The following is a 21,832-nucleotide window of genomic DNA, read 5'->3' as shown; positions in this document are numbered from 1 at the left end:
CAGTACTATTTTGCATACCTTGACTTTAGGGACTGAACTAGATTTTAATTATCTATTCAAGAATATTAACATTTTTTGAACACAAATGTAACATTACCCCTGAACAAAGAGTTTGTTCTAAAACTAACTTTTCCCTTATATCAGGGCCCACAAACCAGATAAGGGTGGGGGTTTAGTCATTTTGATAAGGATTTAATAATTTAAATACAAAGGGCCAGTACTAGTCTTTCCCAATCTTGAAAATTTATGGTAACTTTCCTTTAAGTGTTTTAACATCTAACCCTTCCTAAAACTTTTAACTTTTTAACCATGGATGTGGTGGATTTATACACCTCCATACCACTTAGAAGCTGTGGATGGTTAGAGTTCCGGCCCTGTGGATCACCAATAAAGTGCGAAAACCTCTCTATTGATAAACTCCTTTCGTCCATTTTAGGTTATGTTGTAAACGCTTAATTGCAGCCTTACATAAAGATGGGCATGATATATAGTAAATACCTTTCTTTTTAGGGAAGAATACTGTTTATGTGGTGGCCCCTACTTTAAGCCTACCGTTAAAACACTCCATGTGATGGATTTGGTCTTTTTTACCACCGAAGGTGAGGCCATATAACAGTCCATACTCACACCAAGAAGCCTGGCATTTGAAGATTTATATGCACAGACCTGGAGGCACCCGAAACTTGGTTCTTGCCATTAACCAAAAAAGAACATTTTGTTTTTTATCGTCCAATTTAAAGGCCTCCAAAGGGAATCTGGATATTATTTACATTTAATGAGAAACATGAATATGAATCATGTACTTTTAACATTTATCATTTCTTTCTCAGTCAGTTGAGATTGATTACCTTGGCGTTAAACTTGTTAAAGATCTCCATAATAATTGTTTTCCCTTTTTTTTATTTTTAGGCCTATTGCGCTTTTTACATTTCTTTTTAAACTTCCCTGGAAACAAACAAAAAAAATTAAAATCAAAGGCCAGTTGAGCTACATCAGATGTGTAGCACCCTCATGGCCTTTGAAGATGAAGTAGATGAAAAGAATAGAATCTTGAATCCTGAAGGGTTATCCAGGGGGTTCCAGGTTTAGACAGTTTGATTGATTAAGTTACCTTAAAAGTTTCCTTTAACTATTTCTACCACCCACTGCAGGTACTGTACAATTTACTGAGGTTTTGGAAACAATTTAGACACGTTACAGCATGGACTACCTGAAGGACCCCTCTTACATTCTAGAATAGTTTTGTTATTACACACAACAAACACATCATTAGTATGTCAATCATCATCAGAAAAATGCATTTTATTTTAAACACAATGCCTATTTACTTAAATGTTGGGTTCTTTCCCCTTTTTTCAAGAGGAGAAAAAAACTGAAGAATGTGCAATTAGAGGAGATTTTTCGATCTACATCTGTTCGACCTACACAAACTGGGACATTCTCCCGTGGTGTTTATTGTGAGATTGCTAAAAAAAAATACTAAAAAAATTTTACCATAAGAGGGGAAAATTTTACATCAGACACAAGATTCTTTGTGGTCAATAATTGACATTGCATTTTGTAATTGTTGTCCGGCATTTTATCGGAATATAAGAGATCACCTTAATGCATTACAATACATACATGTTATACAATAAAAAATAAAGCACAAAATACACATTTTACATATAAAAATATATAAAAAACATAAAAATCAGTAGTGTATGTCTGAACAACTGATTCATTTTTCCACAAAGTAAAGGCATAAACACCTTCAAGTTTTGTGATGTACGTAACAGATATAATAAATATATTTACATTTAATGTTGCGTCTTTCAGCTTTTCCCAGTTAGGGGTCGCCACAGCGGAACTCCGGTCCACTAATGATTGGCAGTAGATTTTTACATGCCGAGTTGCCAGCTCTGACGCACAACTACGCCCATTCATGCATGTCTCCACACAGAAGATGCTGTAGCTGAGAATCAAACAGGACAAAGTCTTACTGTGAGGCGACAAAGCTACCGCAGCTACATTTAATAAATATCAGAATACATATTTTACCTATAAAAATGTATAAAAACCTTCAAGCTTTGTGATGTAAGCAACTAATATAGTATATATATATATATATATATATATATATATATATATATATATATATATATATATATATATATATATATATATACATTTAATTAATATAATGTGTGTAAATGAAATAGGAATAAATATAAATATAAGAATTAAAAAATAAAAAATTAAATATAATGTAGAGAACCTGACTGTTATCTGGTAAAACTCTTCATTTTTAAAATGGGATATATAGAGAAAGTCTCATTAAGGCCTGGGAATGAACAAGCATTGGTATGAAGTTGCCAATACAGTTCTAATATTTCCAACCGTACAGAGTCAGGGCCCTCCGACCATCATTTTGAACACAGTCTACCGCCTTAAATAAAAATGTATTGAGGGGAAAATCATTAACATGTTTGGCTAATGCATTTTCTAATTTGCCTTTCTTTATATAGTAAAGATGTTCGTACACACTCTCATGTAGCCTTCTATCTGTCTTACCAAAGTAAAATGCTAAACACTGTTGGCATTGTGCAACATAAACAACACCTTTAGACTGGCAATTGAATCTATTTTTTACCTTAAATGTATGGTTTCTAATGTTGAAGGTCTCACCAGTGGCCATATTAGGACAGAAGTTACACATGTTACATTGAAACATACCCTTTCTCCATGGCAACTTTGGGGTATTACTCTCCACAATTTGCTTCAAATTCCTACCCCTTTTCCACACTATTTTAGGGGTGTTGGGCAATTTGTTTCTTAACTCATTGTCGTTGAAAATCAATGGCCAATTTTTGTGGATGATAGATGAAATAAATTCACTGTCAGTACTAAAAGGTGTTATAAAAGACAAATTCAATTGGTTATTTTCACTGTGTTGAGTCTGAATTGTGATGTGTAAACCTTTACCCAGGATTGGTTGGAAAAACCTAACCTTCTTTTTTTTTGGACTTCCTCAATGAGGTTAATAATCAGTTGTTCTGGATAACCTCAGTTGGTAAACATATTTTGTAATGTTTCACATTCTTCTAAAAAATCAAGCTCCTTTGATACCATCCGAGCAGCCCGGACCAACTGCCCTTTCACTACAGATCTCCTTTGGTACCAAGGGTGGTTACTTTCATAATGTAAGAAACTATTGGAATAAGTATCCTTTCTATAAATCTTAGCACAGTAGGTTTTGTTCTGAAAGTCTTTTCATAGTTCTACATCTAAATAGACAATCCTGTCCTTACCAAATGTGTACGTGAATTCCAAGAATTCAGAACTAGTATTAAAATAGGTTACAATGTTCTTCGCTTCATTTTCGTCTCCCTGGATTAAAATAAAAATGTCATCAAGGAAACATGTGTAGAGTTTAATCTGATTGTTCACTTGTTCATTTTTCCCCACAACTTCCTGCTCCCAGTTATCCATCACTAAGTTTGCGAAACTACCTCCACATGGGGATCCCATGGCGACCCCTACTTTCTGGAGGTAAATCTTGTTATTAAAGGTCAAACAGTTGTAAGACAAAACCACATCTAATAACTCTGAAACACGTGATAGTTCAGCTTGGGTAGCTCCCCTTTTCTGCAAAAGGAGGCAAACCCATTCTATACCAAACTCGTGGGTGTATACATGAGTACAAATCCCTCACATCTACAGTTAGAAATGAAGATGGTCATCACATGTGAGGGTATTCATTTTCTCAAGAAATGGCCAGGAATCCTTACAAATGTCCACTTCCTGTTTCACATATTTTTGTAGTATGTTGTCTACTACTTTGGCACAAGGATAAGTGATAATGTTCCTTCCATCATCTAGTGGTCTCATGGGTGGGTCGGAAAGTGATTTATGAATCTTAGGAATACCAAATAAAATAGGAATCCTGGGTGTAATCATAATGAGATAATTGAATGTTTGCAGGTCAATTCAACCTTCAATGAGAAAATCATTGAAAAGTGAACAGATTCTTGAATAAGCCTGATTTAATTCATTTTTTGAAGCCTCCTGATACACGTTACTGTTAAGTATTTTAAACATTTTAGTAGTGTAATGTTCATCTGTCATAACAACTAGGCCCCCTCCCTTGTCAGGTTTCATAATCCTTACCCCTGTTTCCTTCAATCTAGTGATGGCTTGTTTCTCGTACCTACTTACATTGAACACAGTATTCTTGCAAAAAATATTTGATGACAAAACATTACGTAAGTCCATTTCACAAATTTTGTCAAACAAAGCCAGTGTAGGATGCAGTGGCGGAATAAAAGTACTTGCTACGTGACAACAGTCATGTCCCATCATCTCCCCCTCAAAAAACTATTTTAAATTAATTCTCCTAACAAAAAGTTTCAAATCAATTAATGTGTGGGCTAAGTCAACTTTACTGCTTGGTACAAAAGTACTACCTTTTGAAAAAATTTCAATAAATATAAGGTCTATCTGTATGTTAGTGAAATTAAAGATTTTAAAATCATTGTTAGCGTTGAAGAAAATAGTAAAAGCATCATGATTTAAACACAGAGCTTTGTTAGAAGTTACAGTAGTTACTTCCCCTCTTCCCTCAAACATTGTTCCTGTTGTTGGGATTGTATGGGCGGTTCATGTTCTGCCTCAAGTTGTAATGGGAGGCTCCAGTATGAACATTTTCTTGTTGCCCTTGATTAGAGTTGCGGGTTGTGCATTACCAAAAATCGGCGGACATTTTGGTATCTGAAGCCAATACTCTGGATGAAGACATTCAGAAGAACAGTGACTTTTCATGATACAAATATGACTACAGCCGTATTTTTCACAGTATTGACCAATATGTCAATAAAATTAAGGAAACCAAACTTTAAAAGTTAAACCAGGACCGGCAGGCATATAGCAATGGTAGGGCTTACCCGAACCCTCCTCCCTCACAAACGGGTTCATTGATTGGGTCAGAAGAGGCTAATAGAGAAAGCCGAAATGACCAAACCCACAATGACGTAGAAGATGTTGGATTAACCCAACAAGGTAGTTTACAAACTAAAAGAATGCCACTAAGCAGAGATATAACCAAGAAAACAGTAACGGTTTTACGAATGTCAACAATTTTAACTCTAAGGGTGTACGGACATCTTTACTATATAAAGAAAGAAAAATTAGAAAATGCATTAGCCAAACATGTTAGGGATTTTTCCCCTCCATACATTTTTTATTTAAGGCGGTAGACTGTGTTCAAAATGATGGTCGGGGGGCCCTGACTCTGTACGGATGAAAAGCGCTTTACAAGTACTGTTTTTCGTTAAATAAATTTCCTTTGCTTCAAGAACAGCGTTTATATTTGTTGCATTTGTGTGTTGGAGTATCCTGATGAAATTCTCAGCACTTTTTGTATTTTACCCTGCAACATAAACAGAATCTGCTAGAGAGACAGATACATTTCTTAGAGGTTGCCACTCCTCTGAAATAGGCTTCCAATTCATATCAAGCAGAGCACCTCCATGACCCTGTTTAAGCACATCCTGGATGACTGGGAAACTGTAAATTTCTGCTGGGGATTGCACTGGATTCTTTCCTGGACATGGGTAGTTCTTGCTAGAAAAACCTTGGGCATAGATGATATCTCTCATCTAGTGTTATATTGGGATTTAACAGCTAGGCTTATAAAGACTTTCGGGTCAATAGCCTAGTAACATCCTATGAAACTATACATTTTCACCAACAGATAAATAAAACACAGTGGGGGGCTTATAACCCATTGCCTCCCAAACTTCTGGAGTAAACTTTACTTCTGTGTTAAACCATGTACCTCAGTATCTTCCTTTAAACATATCCTAGATGATTGGAAGGGCATTCACAAATTTATGTCATGACTGACAGATATGGCTCTCCTCGAGAAAGAAGGTCTGGCCTGAAGGAGGGTAATGGTAAGGTGTAAGGGTCATAAAACTCAATGTTCCTGGAATATCTATGAAATCTGTAAAATTCTCTCTCTCTCTCTGTATATATATATATATATATATATATATATATATATATATATATATATATATATATATATATATATATATATATATATATATATATATAAATATATATATATATATATATATATATATATATATATACATATATATATATATATATATATATATGTGTGTGTGTGTGTGTGTGTGTGTGTGTGTGTGTGTGTGTGTGTGTGTGTGTCTATGTATGTGTTTGTGCATGTGCATTTGTTTTTTCATGTAAATGCACATTTGCATAAAGATATTTTGAATTATATCCTTTTTCTTTTGCATGCTTGGATATAGATATTTTGAATAATAGCCTTTTTCTTTTGCATGCATATACTGACTTCCTCAGTTCAAATAGGAGGTTAGAAGGATACTAGGCTAATGGCTCTAGAGCAGTTACAAGTCTAGCCATATTTATCCTGAGTTGTTCGAATTGTCAGATGTTAGGTGAGTGAAGTTTGCAGAGGTAAGAGTCTGTGGTAGTTAATAGTGACTTCCTCTGTCCAGGAAGAATATGGGTGCCACCCCAGGAGTGAATTTGCAGTCACCCATCCATTATTCTTTGTTGAGTTTGAAGAGGGTCAAGGAGGAGCTCTGTTCACATGAAGCGGAAGCTTGTTCTCTGGCAGTGTCTGGGAGATGTATCTATCTCTCCAGCATTATCTGTTCACATCAGAAGCTAGTTGCTTATTTTAAAGCTGTCTCGCTATGTTAAACCCATTTAACATAGAGAGACAGGTTTAAAAAAAAAGCAACGGAGAAAGCAAGATCTCTGTTGCTTTTTTACACACTATCTCGCTATGTTAAAGGAGTTTAACATAGCGAGATAGGTTTAAAAAAAGCAACGGAGATCTCCATTGCTTTTTTTAAACTTGTCTTGCTATGTTAAACTCCTTTAACATAGTGAGACAGTATTTTAAAAAAGACTTATACTAATGGAAAAAGTCTGGGCGACCGGACCTTTTTCCATTAGTATAAGTCGATTTACAACGTGCACGCTGACCAATCAGCATGCACATTTTGGAATATTAATAGGGGGTCATGGTATAATATTCATTTTAGCAATAGCTACCTTAAAAAGAAAGGAAAGTTTTAGGTTTAGACAAGATTCTACAGTTTTAGGTGGAGAGTTTTCTCCCCAGCTCTCCTCTGAAAAAGGCTCTTGCTCAGATGGAATTTCCCGCTCAACAAATGTCAAATAAATAAATAAATACTCCATCTATTGATGTCACTTTTCACATTTTCCAGTTCTGATGGTTCAAAAGCAAATTATAAGTAAAAGGTATAACTAAGTATTTAAGACTTGTATTAATTTTTATTTCTTTAAAGAGTATAATATCTCATAAATGATAATTTTGATTAAATGGAAAAATAATAGATTTATTTAAATTTAATTTGTCGTTGGAACATTTAGAGTAAGTAGATATTTGTTTTAGTATTTTGGGAATATCAAACATGAGTAAGGTGAAATACATCTTGACATCATGTGTAAAAGCAATAAATAGAATGGATAGCTCAGTGATTTTAGGATAGTTGTATGCTGTATTTTGTACTAGAGAAAGAAGTAAGGGATTCAATCTCTCTCTCTCTCTCTCTCTTTCTCTCTCTCTCTCTCTCTCTATATATATATATATATATATATATATTTAATTTATATTTAGACTTGTACTTATCCAGATGTCTCAGCAGGGCCAGAGGAATAAGTAAAGACTGCACTCACCCTGCTTACAAACTGTTCTTACATCTTTCATCCAGAAAGTGCTTCCAAAGTATACATTGCAGAACTATGAGAGACAAGAACAGCTTCTTCCCTAATGTCATCAGGCTGCTGAACTCTAGTAACAACTATGCTCCATAATGGCCATCTGGGTCAGTAGAAACTGTAGAATCTTGTCTGAAATTGTGCATTAACCTGGTTACCAGTCTCATCTAATACTTAGTGCAATATTATCATGACTGTAACTTATAGGCATCCTAGGGCAGTAGCAGTGCAGTGAAATATTTCTTCTTTCAGTGGAATATATGTTGCAAATTAATAAGTTAACCACAGTGCAATACTCGAATGTTCACAGTGCTATACTCAAATGCCTCTTTCTGTTCAAGGATCAATGCAATGTCCTAACCAAGTAGCTCTGCAATAAGAAAGTCTCATGCAAGTAAGTGTACACTGGGAAAAATGTTAAAATGTGTTTCTATGTGCAATATTAGTCTGTCTACTTGCATGTCCATGATGTAATAGTTAGGTGTTATATGTATAAATGTGCATGAAACTAGTCTAGCCCCTGGAGTCAATAAACTCTGTGCAGGAATAGTGCTATTCCTGCATGGATTGAATCATGTCTGTGTAGCTGTAGCTTTAACAGCAGCATTACAGCATATTCATGAAGGTGTACCGCTGCTAAGGCTAAACAGACATGAACACTTCTGAGTGCAGGGGGGGTGTCTAGGTAGTGCACGCACATCTAACACATCCCCTGCACTCAGAAAGTGCTGTACGGCACTTTTTAAAAGTATTTCAGTGTCCACAGACACTGAAAGGAAATAAAGTGAATATTTCAGTGCAGTGGCAGCTGGTGACTTCAAATCAAAGGGGGGGGGCTACAGGAGACAGTGGAATGAGTGGGGCCAATGGCAGGGTGTGTGGTCAACTAGAAATGGGTGGAGCTATGCTCAAAACCACAAAAACTCATACTTTAATTAAATACGCTGCCTTGGGTGCCAAACCATCATTATGAGAGTCCAGTCAAGACAAAATGAAGTGGAAAAGAAAAAAAAATATTTCAATGCATCAGCTACATGACAGCTTACTTAATATCTAGATGGAAACAAAAAGGTTGTGAGGCATGAAAAATAAATTACTTTTTAAATACATTACTGGAATACCAGTTAAAATAAAGTATAAAAAAACAAGCAGCACTCAACTCAAACCACTTCTCTTTGCACTGCAGTTCTAATTATAATTTATATTCAGCTTTATAAAAGTACCAAGTAACATGCTGAAAGTAGCAATCTCTGTGATACCTCCACTTGTCAAAATGATTCTTATCCAAAAAAGACCTGCTGCCTGACAACAACTATCTACTTGTTTGATGAGGTAAACATGATCAAAGTAAAAAATGATCAGCAAACAAGAAACAAGCTCAAGATAAATTGCTTAAAACATTACTGCACAGGTTATGGACCACGCATGATAGATTGGCATTCTGTTTAGTTTACAGGTAAAGTCTGCAAAGATGACTGCAAGTCTCCAACAAATGTAATGAGCTTCTGAATATACTGTAATCCTGTTCTTTATTACAAATACTGTCATATGCATTTCAATACCTACGACTTATATGCTCTCTAGTTATGTAAATATTCTCTGCATGGCAACAAGAAAAAGGATTTCAATTTTGGCACTTCTTTAACAGTATGCTTATTAAAGCTTACTTGCATCTTACAATCTCAGACAAGCTTACCTAATGGTCATTAAAGTATTGCTGCTTAAACACAGAGCAACAGGCACTGCAACAGCATGCATTTTCTGAATAATAAGAAGCATAAATCAACAGTAGAAAAATATAACAGAAAACCAGAACATTCTACAAAATCAAGGACAGATGAAAAGACACTGTAGTACTCATGTCTACCTTGGATGGGGGATACTCTTCACACTTACATTGCATAACTGCTCCTTGCCTTGCTTGGACACATCCAGAGTCACTATGTGGAGGAGTGGGGTGCAACAAGTATGTCACAATTTGAAATGTTTCTGCCTGATGCTGATGGCCCTGACACATTTGTCATACCTTTCACAACCTCAGAGCAAGAAATCTGGACAAAGCCATAAATAGAAGTGGGACAAAAGCCCAAAAATAAGGACACTTTTTAAATATTGCTCTTATAAACTTAGAAAATTTATAGCATAGTAGGTCTTGCATTAGTATGAATTTTTGAAGGGTATGAAATCTGAAACTCAAATGTCTGTCAACCTCTTAACACAGGAAATCTGGACAAGGCCAAATATATTGGGGGAACATACAAACAGTACTAAAAATTGCTCTTGTATAAACTTAAGACAGTTGACAGAATAGTAGGTCTTGCTTTAGCATGCATTCATACCTCTCAACCTCTTAGAGCAAGAAATATGGACGAAGCCTGGCAAAATGGGGGAACAAAGTGCCAAAAATAGGGGCAGATTTTAAATATTGCTGTTATACATTTAGAAAGTTGCTACAGTAATAGGGATTGTATTAACATACATTTTCTGAAGGAAATGAGGTCTGAAACTCAAATTTATGCCCTTATTTAGTGACTGCAGTCCTCAGATCATCCCAGTGATTTGCCAGAAACCCACACATTTTATGAGGAATAGACAAAAAATATGAGGCAAAAATCTGGACATTCTGGGAAAATCTGTACAGTTGAGAGGTATGCATGCATTTTTCTGAAGGGTATGAAGTCTGAAACTCAATGTTTGTCATTAAATTTAGTGACTTACTTCTTAAATGATTTGCCAGAAATCCACAAATTTTATGAGGAACAAATAAAAAAAAAGAAGCAAAAATCTATTCATTTTGCAAAAATATAGACAGTTGAGAGGTATAGTTCAGCCGAGGCTGTCTGAGTTTGTTGCCCTTCCCCCCTGACAAAATCATGGTCAAATGGGGCCTCTCCCTGCAGCTATTCCAATGTCCCATTACTTGCCTATTTCACCCCATTTACCATAAACACTGCAATGTGTATACTGCTTTACTTCTATGATGATTTGGATTTCATTTAAAAGCTTTATTTTACATTTTGCAGCATACACTAATCGACATCTGCTAAACAAAGCAATGCAGTCTCACAGTGAAAATAGACTTAGCATTACAATGCCTCTGCCCTTGAAACTCACAATCATTGAACCAGCATTTAACCCACATTCAAAGAAAATACATCTGGCCAGTGGCAGATAAAAATTAACTTTAGGCTGTATTCAGACCCCTTGCACAGGAAACATACATGTGTTCTTTGATACACCTTCCTGATTGTATTAAATTATATTCCTTGTATACAATACAGTTGTTAGACGGCATTTTAAATTTGTTGTTTTGAACATTTTTCCAATAAACAATGAAACAAAATGCATGAACCAATAATGATAAAACTGCCCAATTCAGAACATTTCCATCATAAAAGTCTACTCAAACTTCTACAGTCCACCAGCATCAGTAAACATGCACAATCTCTGCAGAAGTAAATCATCTAAATAATTCCACATTAAATAGATCTGTAACTAATGAAGAGGTTATTGCTAGCAAACAACTTTATATTTCATTGTTTTATCTACAAATAAAGTGCATGTTGCCCTTGAGGAATAAATTGCCTATGTTACATTAAATAAATGATAAGCTAGTAATATTGGAATAGGGAATGGATGGCAAACTGATAACAGGTTCATTGTTACTAGGTATCTCCACCAAAGAGGACATTCTCAAGACTGCAGCATCCACCCCCTTTAAAAGTACAACACAGTACAGTATCAGCAATGCATCTATATACTGTGGGAGTAAAATCCGCAGCCTTCTGCATCAAAGACAAATACACTACCTGTTGTGCTATTAACAATGCAAGCAGATTCAGCATAAGCAGTACTAAACTTCTCTCCAAGCTCTCAGCTCATTGTAAAATCCACTTGACACTCAACTGTATCTCTCAACTTTGAAGCACAAAAAATCTGGAAAAAGCCAAAAGCTATTGGGGGGGACAAAAGCCCAAAAACTAGGGACACATTTTAAACATCGCTTGTATAATCTTGGAAAGTTGCTAGAATAAAATGATGTGCTACCACCATCCATTTCACTGCCAAGGCTTGAACCCAGGTCCTTGTGCACTACAGTCAGAGCAATATACCACAATGCCACATCAGCTGTTTATTGAAACACAGGTAGACTGAAACTTAAATGGCTATTATTTAACGAATTCAGTTCTTACAATAGCTCTCAACCTCTTAGCACAAAAAACCTGGACAAAGCCAATAATGGAGGAATGCAGCCCCCAAAAAAGGGACACATTTCAAATATTGGCATTGATGTTATAAACAGAAAATTGCTAGTCTAAAAGGTTTTGTGTTACCATGTACATTCCGACGAATATGAAGTCTGAAATTTAAATGCCTGGAAAACCACATATTTTATGAAGAACAGAACAGAACAAAATTATGAGACAAAAATTTTACAAGTGGTGGTGGCTAGGGAGTTGAAGCTCTTGTCACCTGCTCCACCAGGCATATATAATGGCCATTTTCACGCACACACACACACACACACACACACACACACACACACACACACACACACACACACACACAGAGCCACGTACCACATGTACACCCACAGACAGCTTAAAGGACAGGTAATATCATTTTAATGTAAGAAGAAGCTGCAGTACCCAATGAGAATCCACATGTCCACAGGGAGGACATGCAAGTCCCCCAGGGAAAGATTAGGTAGTACACCTAAGTACTGCATCTAATTATAGAGCTTGCAAATTAATATCAACAAACATACATCTCAGCATGAACAGTCCAATAGTCAGCATATCACAATGCTAAAGAATGTTGTAACATTTGATACAACAAAAAGTAATGCATCTTTATGCATATTAATAATAATAATACCAAAAATAATTAACTTGAAAAAATTAAGATACATTAAATTATTAATCAACCACATAGACTAAAAATCCATTGAGTGTTTTCTTTAGTTTAGATATATACTAATTTCTTTGTATGCCTTCATTTTATTTATTTATTTTTTAATTTTTGCAGTCTGTTCCTGTATGTGTTATATACATAACTGATGGCTAAAAATTTTTTTTTTAGGTTTTTTTTTAATTTGTCAGTTAAAAGTCCAGTAGACAGACTGTCTCTTTCTCTAGTGGCCAGGGAGTGCAGTTCCACTAATTTTACTTGAAATGACTGAACCACAGTTTCTAGTGTCCAATGAACTACCAATAATCTTATTATACATACTCCCAAGACAATCTGAAGTAGAAGGTATTAGCAGCCATTTCTGAATAGGAGAGTTACATCCCCTTGCATGCTCTGGTTTGAAGGTGCTTCCCAAACCACATTTTTAAATATACTATCCACAGGGTAACATAGTCTTGGTGCCCTTTTCTCTAAACAGGTGTACTACCAGAACTAGCACAGAGACTGAGGAAGTGGGGATGCTCGGGATCATAAAATGACACAAAACTGCCTTTATATGCATTTGGTTCATTAATGCAGCAGTTAATATGGGCTGCAGGATAGTAAGACCACTAAACCTGCCAGCAGTAAAGTGGGTGCAAAGGAGAATACCTGGGGGAATCAGATGCAGTAGTATGGCATGAACCATGTAACTGGCCTCATAGACTTTAAGTTCTATGCAAAGCTGCCAGAACATACAAGGATTAACCCACCTACCTGGTTATAAAATAAACAAACAAATAAGAGCCCTCTGTTTAAAAGGAGCAAACTTTGGCACTTGTATAAGAAGGCAGATTAATACGCAGACTTGTGTCAAAAATCAGAATGCAAACACTTCACCTGTGCTACAAGCCAAAGATCACCATTCATCTTCGATGATTCTCTCTGACTGTACTGTATATAGCATGACACCTAACATATCACTCACACATGTGCATACAGTGTATGTTCATGGGACAAGTCTTAAATGTTTTATACCCTCTTACCTTTGAGCTAAAGTAAGTAAACAGACCTGGAAATGAACTATGCTAATGACAGGTACCGGTGTCACAGACTGAGATGCAGTTCACTCCTAATTATTTAGCTCTCTTGTGAAGTCTGTGTTGGCATTATATATCTTAGATGTTTGTGCTTCTGGTGATATTTATCTGTGATTGCACTATTCTGCATTGCAGTATTCATTAAAAAATCAGAAAAAGAATAGGAAAACTCCTCGGAAAGGATTTAACACCAGGCTTTCATAAATAACTATGGAACAGTGTTATTTAAATCATCAAACCTCCCCAGATTTAAAAAGAAGAGAGTAATAAATAATTTTTAAAATCTTTTCCAGCACATATACTAAAGACTCCAAAATAATTAACAAATACTTAAAAAGAATCTGTGTAACAACAGAAAAAAATCACCACCTCAAGACATTTTAGAATATCAAGAATGTACATAATGCTGAAAATTTTGCTTCCAAAGGTTTTCTTTAGCCTGAGTAAGTCAAAGTGCCTTTTATTAAAGACATTTAAATGTGAGGTGTCTTTGAGGCTTTAATCTGTAACTAAACGGATTCCATTTAGATGCTCGAAAGTCCTTTTATGCGAATATGAAAAGAGCGACATATATTACGCAAACCATGGAATTGCTGAATGTCCAAAACCACAAAATTCGAAATGTCGAAGTGTCATGGTTGGCCCATCAGCGGTATAGCTCTGTAAGGTAAGTGTGCAATAGTTACAGACCTTAGGGTTAGGGTGCGGGTTAAGGTAAGTGCATAGATAGGTAATGTATGTAAGGTTTAGTGTAGGGTTAGAATTAGGGTTTTGTTAAATGTATGTGTGTGGATTATTTATTTTGTTTTGGTATATCTCTGTAGGGTAAGTGTGCGATAGTTATGGACCTTAGGTTTAGGGTGCGGGTTAAGGTAAGTGCATAGATAGTAATGTATGTAAGGTTTAGTGTAGGGTTAGAAGTAGGGTTTTGGTGCTTTACTTTAGGGTTAGAGTTAGGGTTTTTGGTTAGTGTATGTATGTGGTTTATTTATTTTTTTTTGGTAGGCAGTATGTAGTGGGAGTTGGAGTTGGAACACTATGGGGATTTGACTTTTTGAATTTTGCGGTTTAGTGCGTTCAGCATTTTAGTGGTTTGCGCAATATGTGTCGGTGTTTTCGCATTCGCTTAAAAGGATTTTTGCTAATATAATATAGACCCTAACTAAACATTATGTTAGGAGTCAGGACTTTCATAAAAATGTTAGCAAAATTCATACAAATCAAGATATGACTCCATAGCTGAACAAAAACACATGACAAATCTTGACATGTTGTTTCACTATGATCTTGTCTTTCTTACTGCCTTTGTGACATTTTCAAAGTTTGTGTACTGTGACACCATACATTCCATTTCTGTCATGTCAGCAAATTATAAAGGCAATATAAATGTGCATCTGTGAATAAAATACAATTTATGTAGAATGATATGGAAAACAAAGCCTTGCTAATGGGGGGGGGGGTTCACTCAAAAAACAAAAAGAGAGAGACAGAGAGAGAATTTCCATTTGCCATTACCAAATGCAGTAAGAACAGCTCCATTGATGTGTATGTTAAGAGTGCTCCCTCTCTAAGCAATCACACTTACCAATAAATGGAAGCAACGAGTGGACACTGCTTACCCACCCTAAAGCTTTGGTATTTGGCAGCACAGGAAGGAGTGGACAGATTAAGAAGCACCAGAAACATTTATTTTATTAAGAAGTACAACTAACCTGCAGCTGCTGCCATGAATCTGTTATTGTATTTGGAATGCTACTCAAATAAAAACTATACAATTTGCACCAGTATTTTATGATCAGAATTTTCATGACTCCATGTGAATTATTTCAGCCCCAAGTTATGCTGTATGTATAACTTTTGTCTCAAACCTGTTAATACTGGAGAAGTGTAGATATAATGCAGGTATTTTGGGGTTCTGTAATTAACTCTTTAGACACTAGTGCAAGAGTCACTTTTCAGAAGTGAATGAAAAGCTTGGGCAACTAAACCACGCACACACACACACACACACACACACACACACACACACACACACACACACACACATACATGCACGCGCACCTCTACCTGAGTATTCTTGCATAGTTTCAATCAGCTTTGTTAATTCCACATACCTCTACTGTTTCGAAAAAGAAAAGCCCCATGAGAATGCAAAGTACTTGTCCTTCTCATGAGAGCAGTCTCCAGGCTGCAGACATTGCAGTCCGATCCCCTTCCAGTCTGTGCAGTTCTAACTGCATAGACTTTTGGGATCTTGTAGTCTGAATACTGTCTTCCTACTCTGGACTGGTTGACGAGCAGTCCAGAATCCTGTACGCATGAGTGGAGTTCTGGGAATGCAAAGACACATGCACGGGTGTTCCGGAACACTTTTGCATTTCATTTTTTCTTTTTCTTTTAATTTCATTTTCTTTTCTTTTTTCTTTTACAACTGGGGGGCTGCAGTCCTGCAGTCCAATATCATGAGGTGTCCCTGTTTCAGTGTCCACAGACACTGAAATAGATAGGGGAGCAAGAAATAATGCAGGAGTTATGTGACAGGTTCTGTCGCATACCCCCCACATTGCAAAAGTGCCTTAAGGCCATGGCCGTCAACTGTACATGTTTCTGCAGAATGCCCAGATGCCTGCCTCACAGACCTTTCAACTTCCCAGAGCAAGAAAGCTGTACAAAGCCATAAATAATTGGGGGACAAAAATAGGGACACTTTTTAAATATTGCACTTACAAACCCAGAAAGTTGATAGAATAAAAGGTTTGCAGTAGCATGGACTTCCTGAAGGATATGAAGACTGAAACCCAAATGTCTGCCATTGTGAAAGTGCCATACAGCCATAGCCTGCAACTGTACAGGTTTCTGCAGAATGCCCAGAGGCCTGCCTCACATACCTCTCAACTTCCTAGAGCAAGAAAGCTGTACAAAGCCATAAATAATTGGGGGACAAAATAGGGACACTTTTTTAAATATTGCACTTATAAACCCAGAAAGTTGATAAAATAAAAGGTTTGCATTAGCACGTATTTCCTGAAGGGTATGAAGTCTGAAACCCTGATGTCTGTCATTGTGTTCTGACTTAAACCCCAAGTGATTTGCCAATGATTTGCTAGTAAACCACAGTCAAGCTTCCTAAGTTTGTTATTGTTGTTTGTTGTTTGTCTTTCGGCTTTTCCCGGTTAGGGGTCGCCACAGCGGAACTCCGGTCTGCTAATGACTTCCTAAGTTTGTAAGAGCAATAATTAAAATCTGTCTCTATATGTCCCTTTACAATTTCCCTTACTGTGACTGACAAGGAGTATAGATACATGTAAATATAGTGGGTTTATGCATTTATTTTTTTCCATTCTAAGTTATGTTTAAGCATAGCTGAGCAGGTGTGCACATTATGGCCCTCTGCTCAGCATTGCTTAAACATCTCATAGAAAATAAATAAAAATATACAGCTAAAATCCTCAGAAAGAGATAGTGTTGTGGTTAGAGTCCTGACTTTGCATGCAGATGTTGACAGTTCATGTCCCAAAACAGGCACTTTATTTTTACATGGGAAAGCAGTGTTAAAATTATTATTTTAATTTTAAATTATGTAGTAATTGATATTTTGTCAACCAGGGTAGTGTAGCTGGTTTAAAATGTAAGTGTGAGTGCATATAACATGTGAAATCACCAATGTATACACAAGTGCCCCATACAGTATACTCATACCTCATGGTAATGTAATGAAAGCACATAGAGGGATGTCATGTAAAATAAACCATATACACTTACTAATATATCAGTAATGATTAATGAAGTCATTATCCTGATATTTTTAAAATGAAAAGTGAACAAAGGTTAGCAGTGCTCAGCTATGCTCAGTTGGTGTAAGCATTGCTTAAATGCGAATGCTAAGTAGCATTCAGCTCAGCTAACTGGATTTGTGCACTGTTAAGCAATGCTCAGCAATTACTCCTTTAAGCACTGTTCAACCCAGCTTAGCGGGTTTGCACATTGCTAAGCTGTGCTTAGCATTTTTGAAATGGCCCAATGATGGTGAAGGGTGGGAATATGGCCTTATTTAAACCATGAAAGCAGTAATACAACCATAACTTGTTGTAATTTGATCTCTGCAGGAACATATCTGGCATTGGAGAGGGGGCGATTTTTTGAGCACAGCACTGGGGCATCCTGGAGTCCAGGGTCATGGCCGGACTCTTTGTATAACACCATGATGACAGACTGCTGCAGAGCCAGTATCAGGGCTCTCAGTACAAAGTGGAGGCCTGGGACCATCTGACACATGACCTCACCAGTGCCACTGAAATCCCCCACATTGCTGAGTAGGTACGGCATCATTATGCCAACCTAAAGTGTAGGAAGGGGGGCTCTTAGTTCAATGGATCCAAAATGCTCGGGACTGGCATGCTCCAGCAGTTTGTAAGTATCCCAGATATACCTGTACCAACTTCTAACCTGAGTATGTGCTAGACAGGCATGTATAATGTTTGTTTCTCACCGCTACAGCTGCAGATGAGAGAGCTATGAACATTGAGGTCCATGCCAACAGACTGACAAGTATGCGCTGACAGGCTGGTGAATACAGATATAGCTTTCAGTATATAGTAAAATAAATAAGAAAATAGTTTACTGTGTTCTGTGTGTAAGAATTTAAGAAATGTTTGCCAGACTAATAGTCATCTACAGCATATGCAGTAGTAGAGCACTGTGTCATATAACTACAATAAAAACCTAAACCACCAACTGTTGTGTCTATTCTGGTATGTTGTTATAGAAATAGAATGTGTACAGGTTCTGCACAGAAAATATGGCTTTGACAGCATGAATTAACAGAGGTTGTTCTGAGAATCAGCTAGTATGCAAAACAGAAGCTTATGGAACTGTAAATCAACATATACATGAAATATGACATATGTTATTCACTAACCAAACCCTGAATACTAATAACACATGTATTATAGTGTGTCCCCTGCTGCCGTGCCTTGTGTTAACCTTTGTTCTCCAGATCATATAATTCCAAAGGATTACTACAAAGTACAGTTAAGTATCTGTCATGCATGAATCTCAGGATTACAAGGTCAGACTGTTTAACCCACAGAGTATTAGGCAGAAAATAAACAAGAAACAGCCCAATGTGATGAGAAACAGTCTTGTATTTCATTTTAGCCCACCCAAACAAGGCTCGAATCCAGGAGGTGGTACTGAGATATGTGCATATATAAACTCAAAAAATCTGGAATATTTGCAGAAACAGTCAGATAGTGGTAACCGATATTTCCTACACAGGTCTTACATGTAGTGAAATGTTTGTAGTAGCTCTTTGAAAGGAATAACAATACACTGTGTACAGCTGTCCCACTGTCCAACCCCATGCCTGCTATGACAGCAGGATAGGTACACACACCACGCCCTCATCCAGAAACATGTCTCTCAAGTGTCATGCTGTCGTGGCTAGTGGTCACTGCTGCCAATCACCTTGGACACAGATAAGAATCCAGGTGAACTATGTTAGTAGCAGACTCACACAACATCATTGCAGGGTACTCATTCTTTGTCAAATACATAACCCTGACATGTAAAATCTCCCTCCAGTAAAGTAGCCACACTTCACCCAGTCAACCCCATACCATTGCAGGTTGACAGTCTAACAGGTATGTATGTGCCACAGAAGCTATGGGCTATAGGTAGATGTAAAGTGAGGCAGACCTGTAGAGTATTGAGCAGTACTATTGTGCAAAAAAGAAAGCCGATATATTTGTTAATAGACTTTTTATTCTCTCCACCCACAGGTCATATGCATCAATAATCATTATTCATATACTATGGGTATGTTGTTCTCAAAACCTATTGTTGGGACATGTGTTCCATTACTGTTCATATATATTTCACTGGTTGCATATTAACATACCTTGTTCAAATACAATTATTGGTGGCTTGTTGCCATCATTGTAACTTGCATGCTGTTAAAATGCTTACTGTTGTTCCATGTATGCATGTGTTCTGTTTGCTATGCATCTGTTTCAGATCTGTTGGTTTGGGTTAATGGGAACACCCATGCATGCTGTTATAACTACTTTTGCAATGTGTTGTTCATGACTAACCAATATATCTAAGAAAACCACAACACCATAACACGTTTGGGAATGCAGATCCCAGTGGATCCACCCATCCCACCCCATCTAGCCATAGCACTGGGCCCCAGCATTTCTGGGACCCAACCTGGAACATCCTCCTTAACAGGTCCTGCACCACCTTTGGGTGGAACTGCCTCAATGATAGGGCCCGTCCCCCTCTGGGCGTGTGGGTGGAGACGACCCTGTCACCCTCAGAATGCTCTGGGGTATGGTGTGCAGCATCATATGCTCCGAGTTGGATGGGAAGTGACCCCAGATGGAGGCCACCTGGCACACCTCAAGGGGCAGGCTGCCCCTCTTGTTCAGCCTGCAGCACAGCCACCTTCACGGCCGTGAAGGTGCAGTGGTGACTGCCCATGGGTGGAGACCTCAGTCCCTCTGTATCCATTTGGGAGGTCATGGGCCTCTGATTCCCAGCCACCGTCCCCATCCATTACCCCCTCATGTGCCATATACCACCCCTGTCTGCTGTCTTGTGTGTCTTGTCTGCAAATGCTACCTATCCTAACCAACCTACCTCCCCAAACATATGTACAGCCGTTCACCAAAATCCCACTCTCACCTAAAAAAAAAAAAAAAAAAAAAAAAAATCTCCCACAAAAAAATCATTGTCCCATACATAGCTCTACATTTAACTCCCATGTACAGTGAAAGTAATCAATCTACCCACAAATTATTCTACAAATGTCTGTCGACAACACACTCCCTGTGGAGTGTGAGGCTGTAAATTCCAAATTCTGCATATTATTCACAGCTGTTGCTGCAGAAGAAATGTAGAGCTATGGTCCTTTCCTACACCCATCCTGCACATCCCTAGCTGGTTTTTCTAATGTTTTACCCCTGCTTGCCCACATTTCACCACTTTCCTATCACCCTTTTTTCTTTTCTTTAATTAAAATTAGCACGGATGTAAGTGGGAGTAAGTGCCACTAAGTGAAGCAAAGAAGACTTAACTGTCTCTTAGCATGGCTTAGCATCATGCAAAACTGGGCAACCCACTTACAACTGCTTAAAAGTGCCTTAATCACTCTGTCTCCATAAGCCCTTGTTATGCTAAGCAGCAAAATAATCAGCCCTGCCAAGGCTTGAACAGAGGATGCTAGCACTACAATTACAGCAACGTACTATATATACCATCCAAGCTGTGGGAATTTGTAATGTTTTTACAAATATATCATGCATTCTGGTCATTTAACATTAATGAAAAAAGTCATCACTTCCAAATCTTGAACCCAGGACCCCATGCACTGCAGTCACAGAAACATACATCTACACCACCTGAGCTGTAGGAATTTGTAATGTTTTTACAAACATATCATTCACTACACTCATTTAACATAAGGGAAAATATATATCCATAGTATCTGTAGTACTCTCATATACAAATATATGTATATATATATATATATATATATATATATATATATATATATATATATATAAAATACTTGTATACATAGATATGTGTATATATATATATATATATATATATATATATATATATATATATATATATATACACACACACACACATATATAGATAGATAACCAACCTCTTACTGCAAGACATCTACAAAAACCCTGACAAAGTGGGGAGATAAAGGGCAAACGATAGTGACAGCTTTGAAATATGGCTATTATACATATAGAAGTCTGTTAGAGTAGCATGGTTTGTTTAACATATAATTCCTAATAGATTCCATGTCTGAAACACAAATGAATGTCATCATTTACTGATGTCAATGTTTACATCATCTCAGTGATTTGTCATAAACCCACAACTGTAATGGGGAACAGACCAAACATATGCGCTACCCATCTGGACAGTGTCTAGACATCTAGATAGTGGAGATGTATGACTTCAGTCACATTACATAAGACAAAAAACAGTGAGAGCTGCCAACCATTTCACCCAGCACCTTGTGAACCACAGTA

The sequence above is a fragment of the Protopterus annectens genome, chromosome 12.part0 (genome assembly GCF_019279795.1).
Source record: "Protopterus annectens isolate FY-2018-M chromosome 12.part0, PAN1.0, whole genome shotgun sequence".
Classification (NCBI taxonomy): domain Eukaryota; kingdom Metazoa; phylum Chordata; order Ceratodontiformes; family Protopteridae; genus Protopterus; species Protopterus annectens.
Note: the sequence above shows the minus strand (reverse complement) of the source record.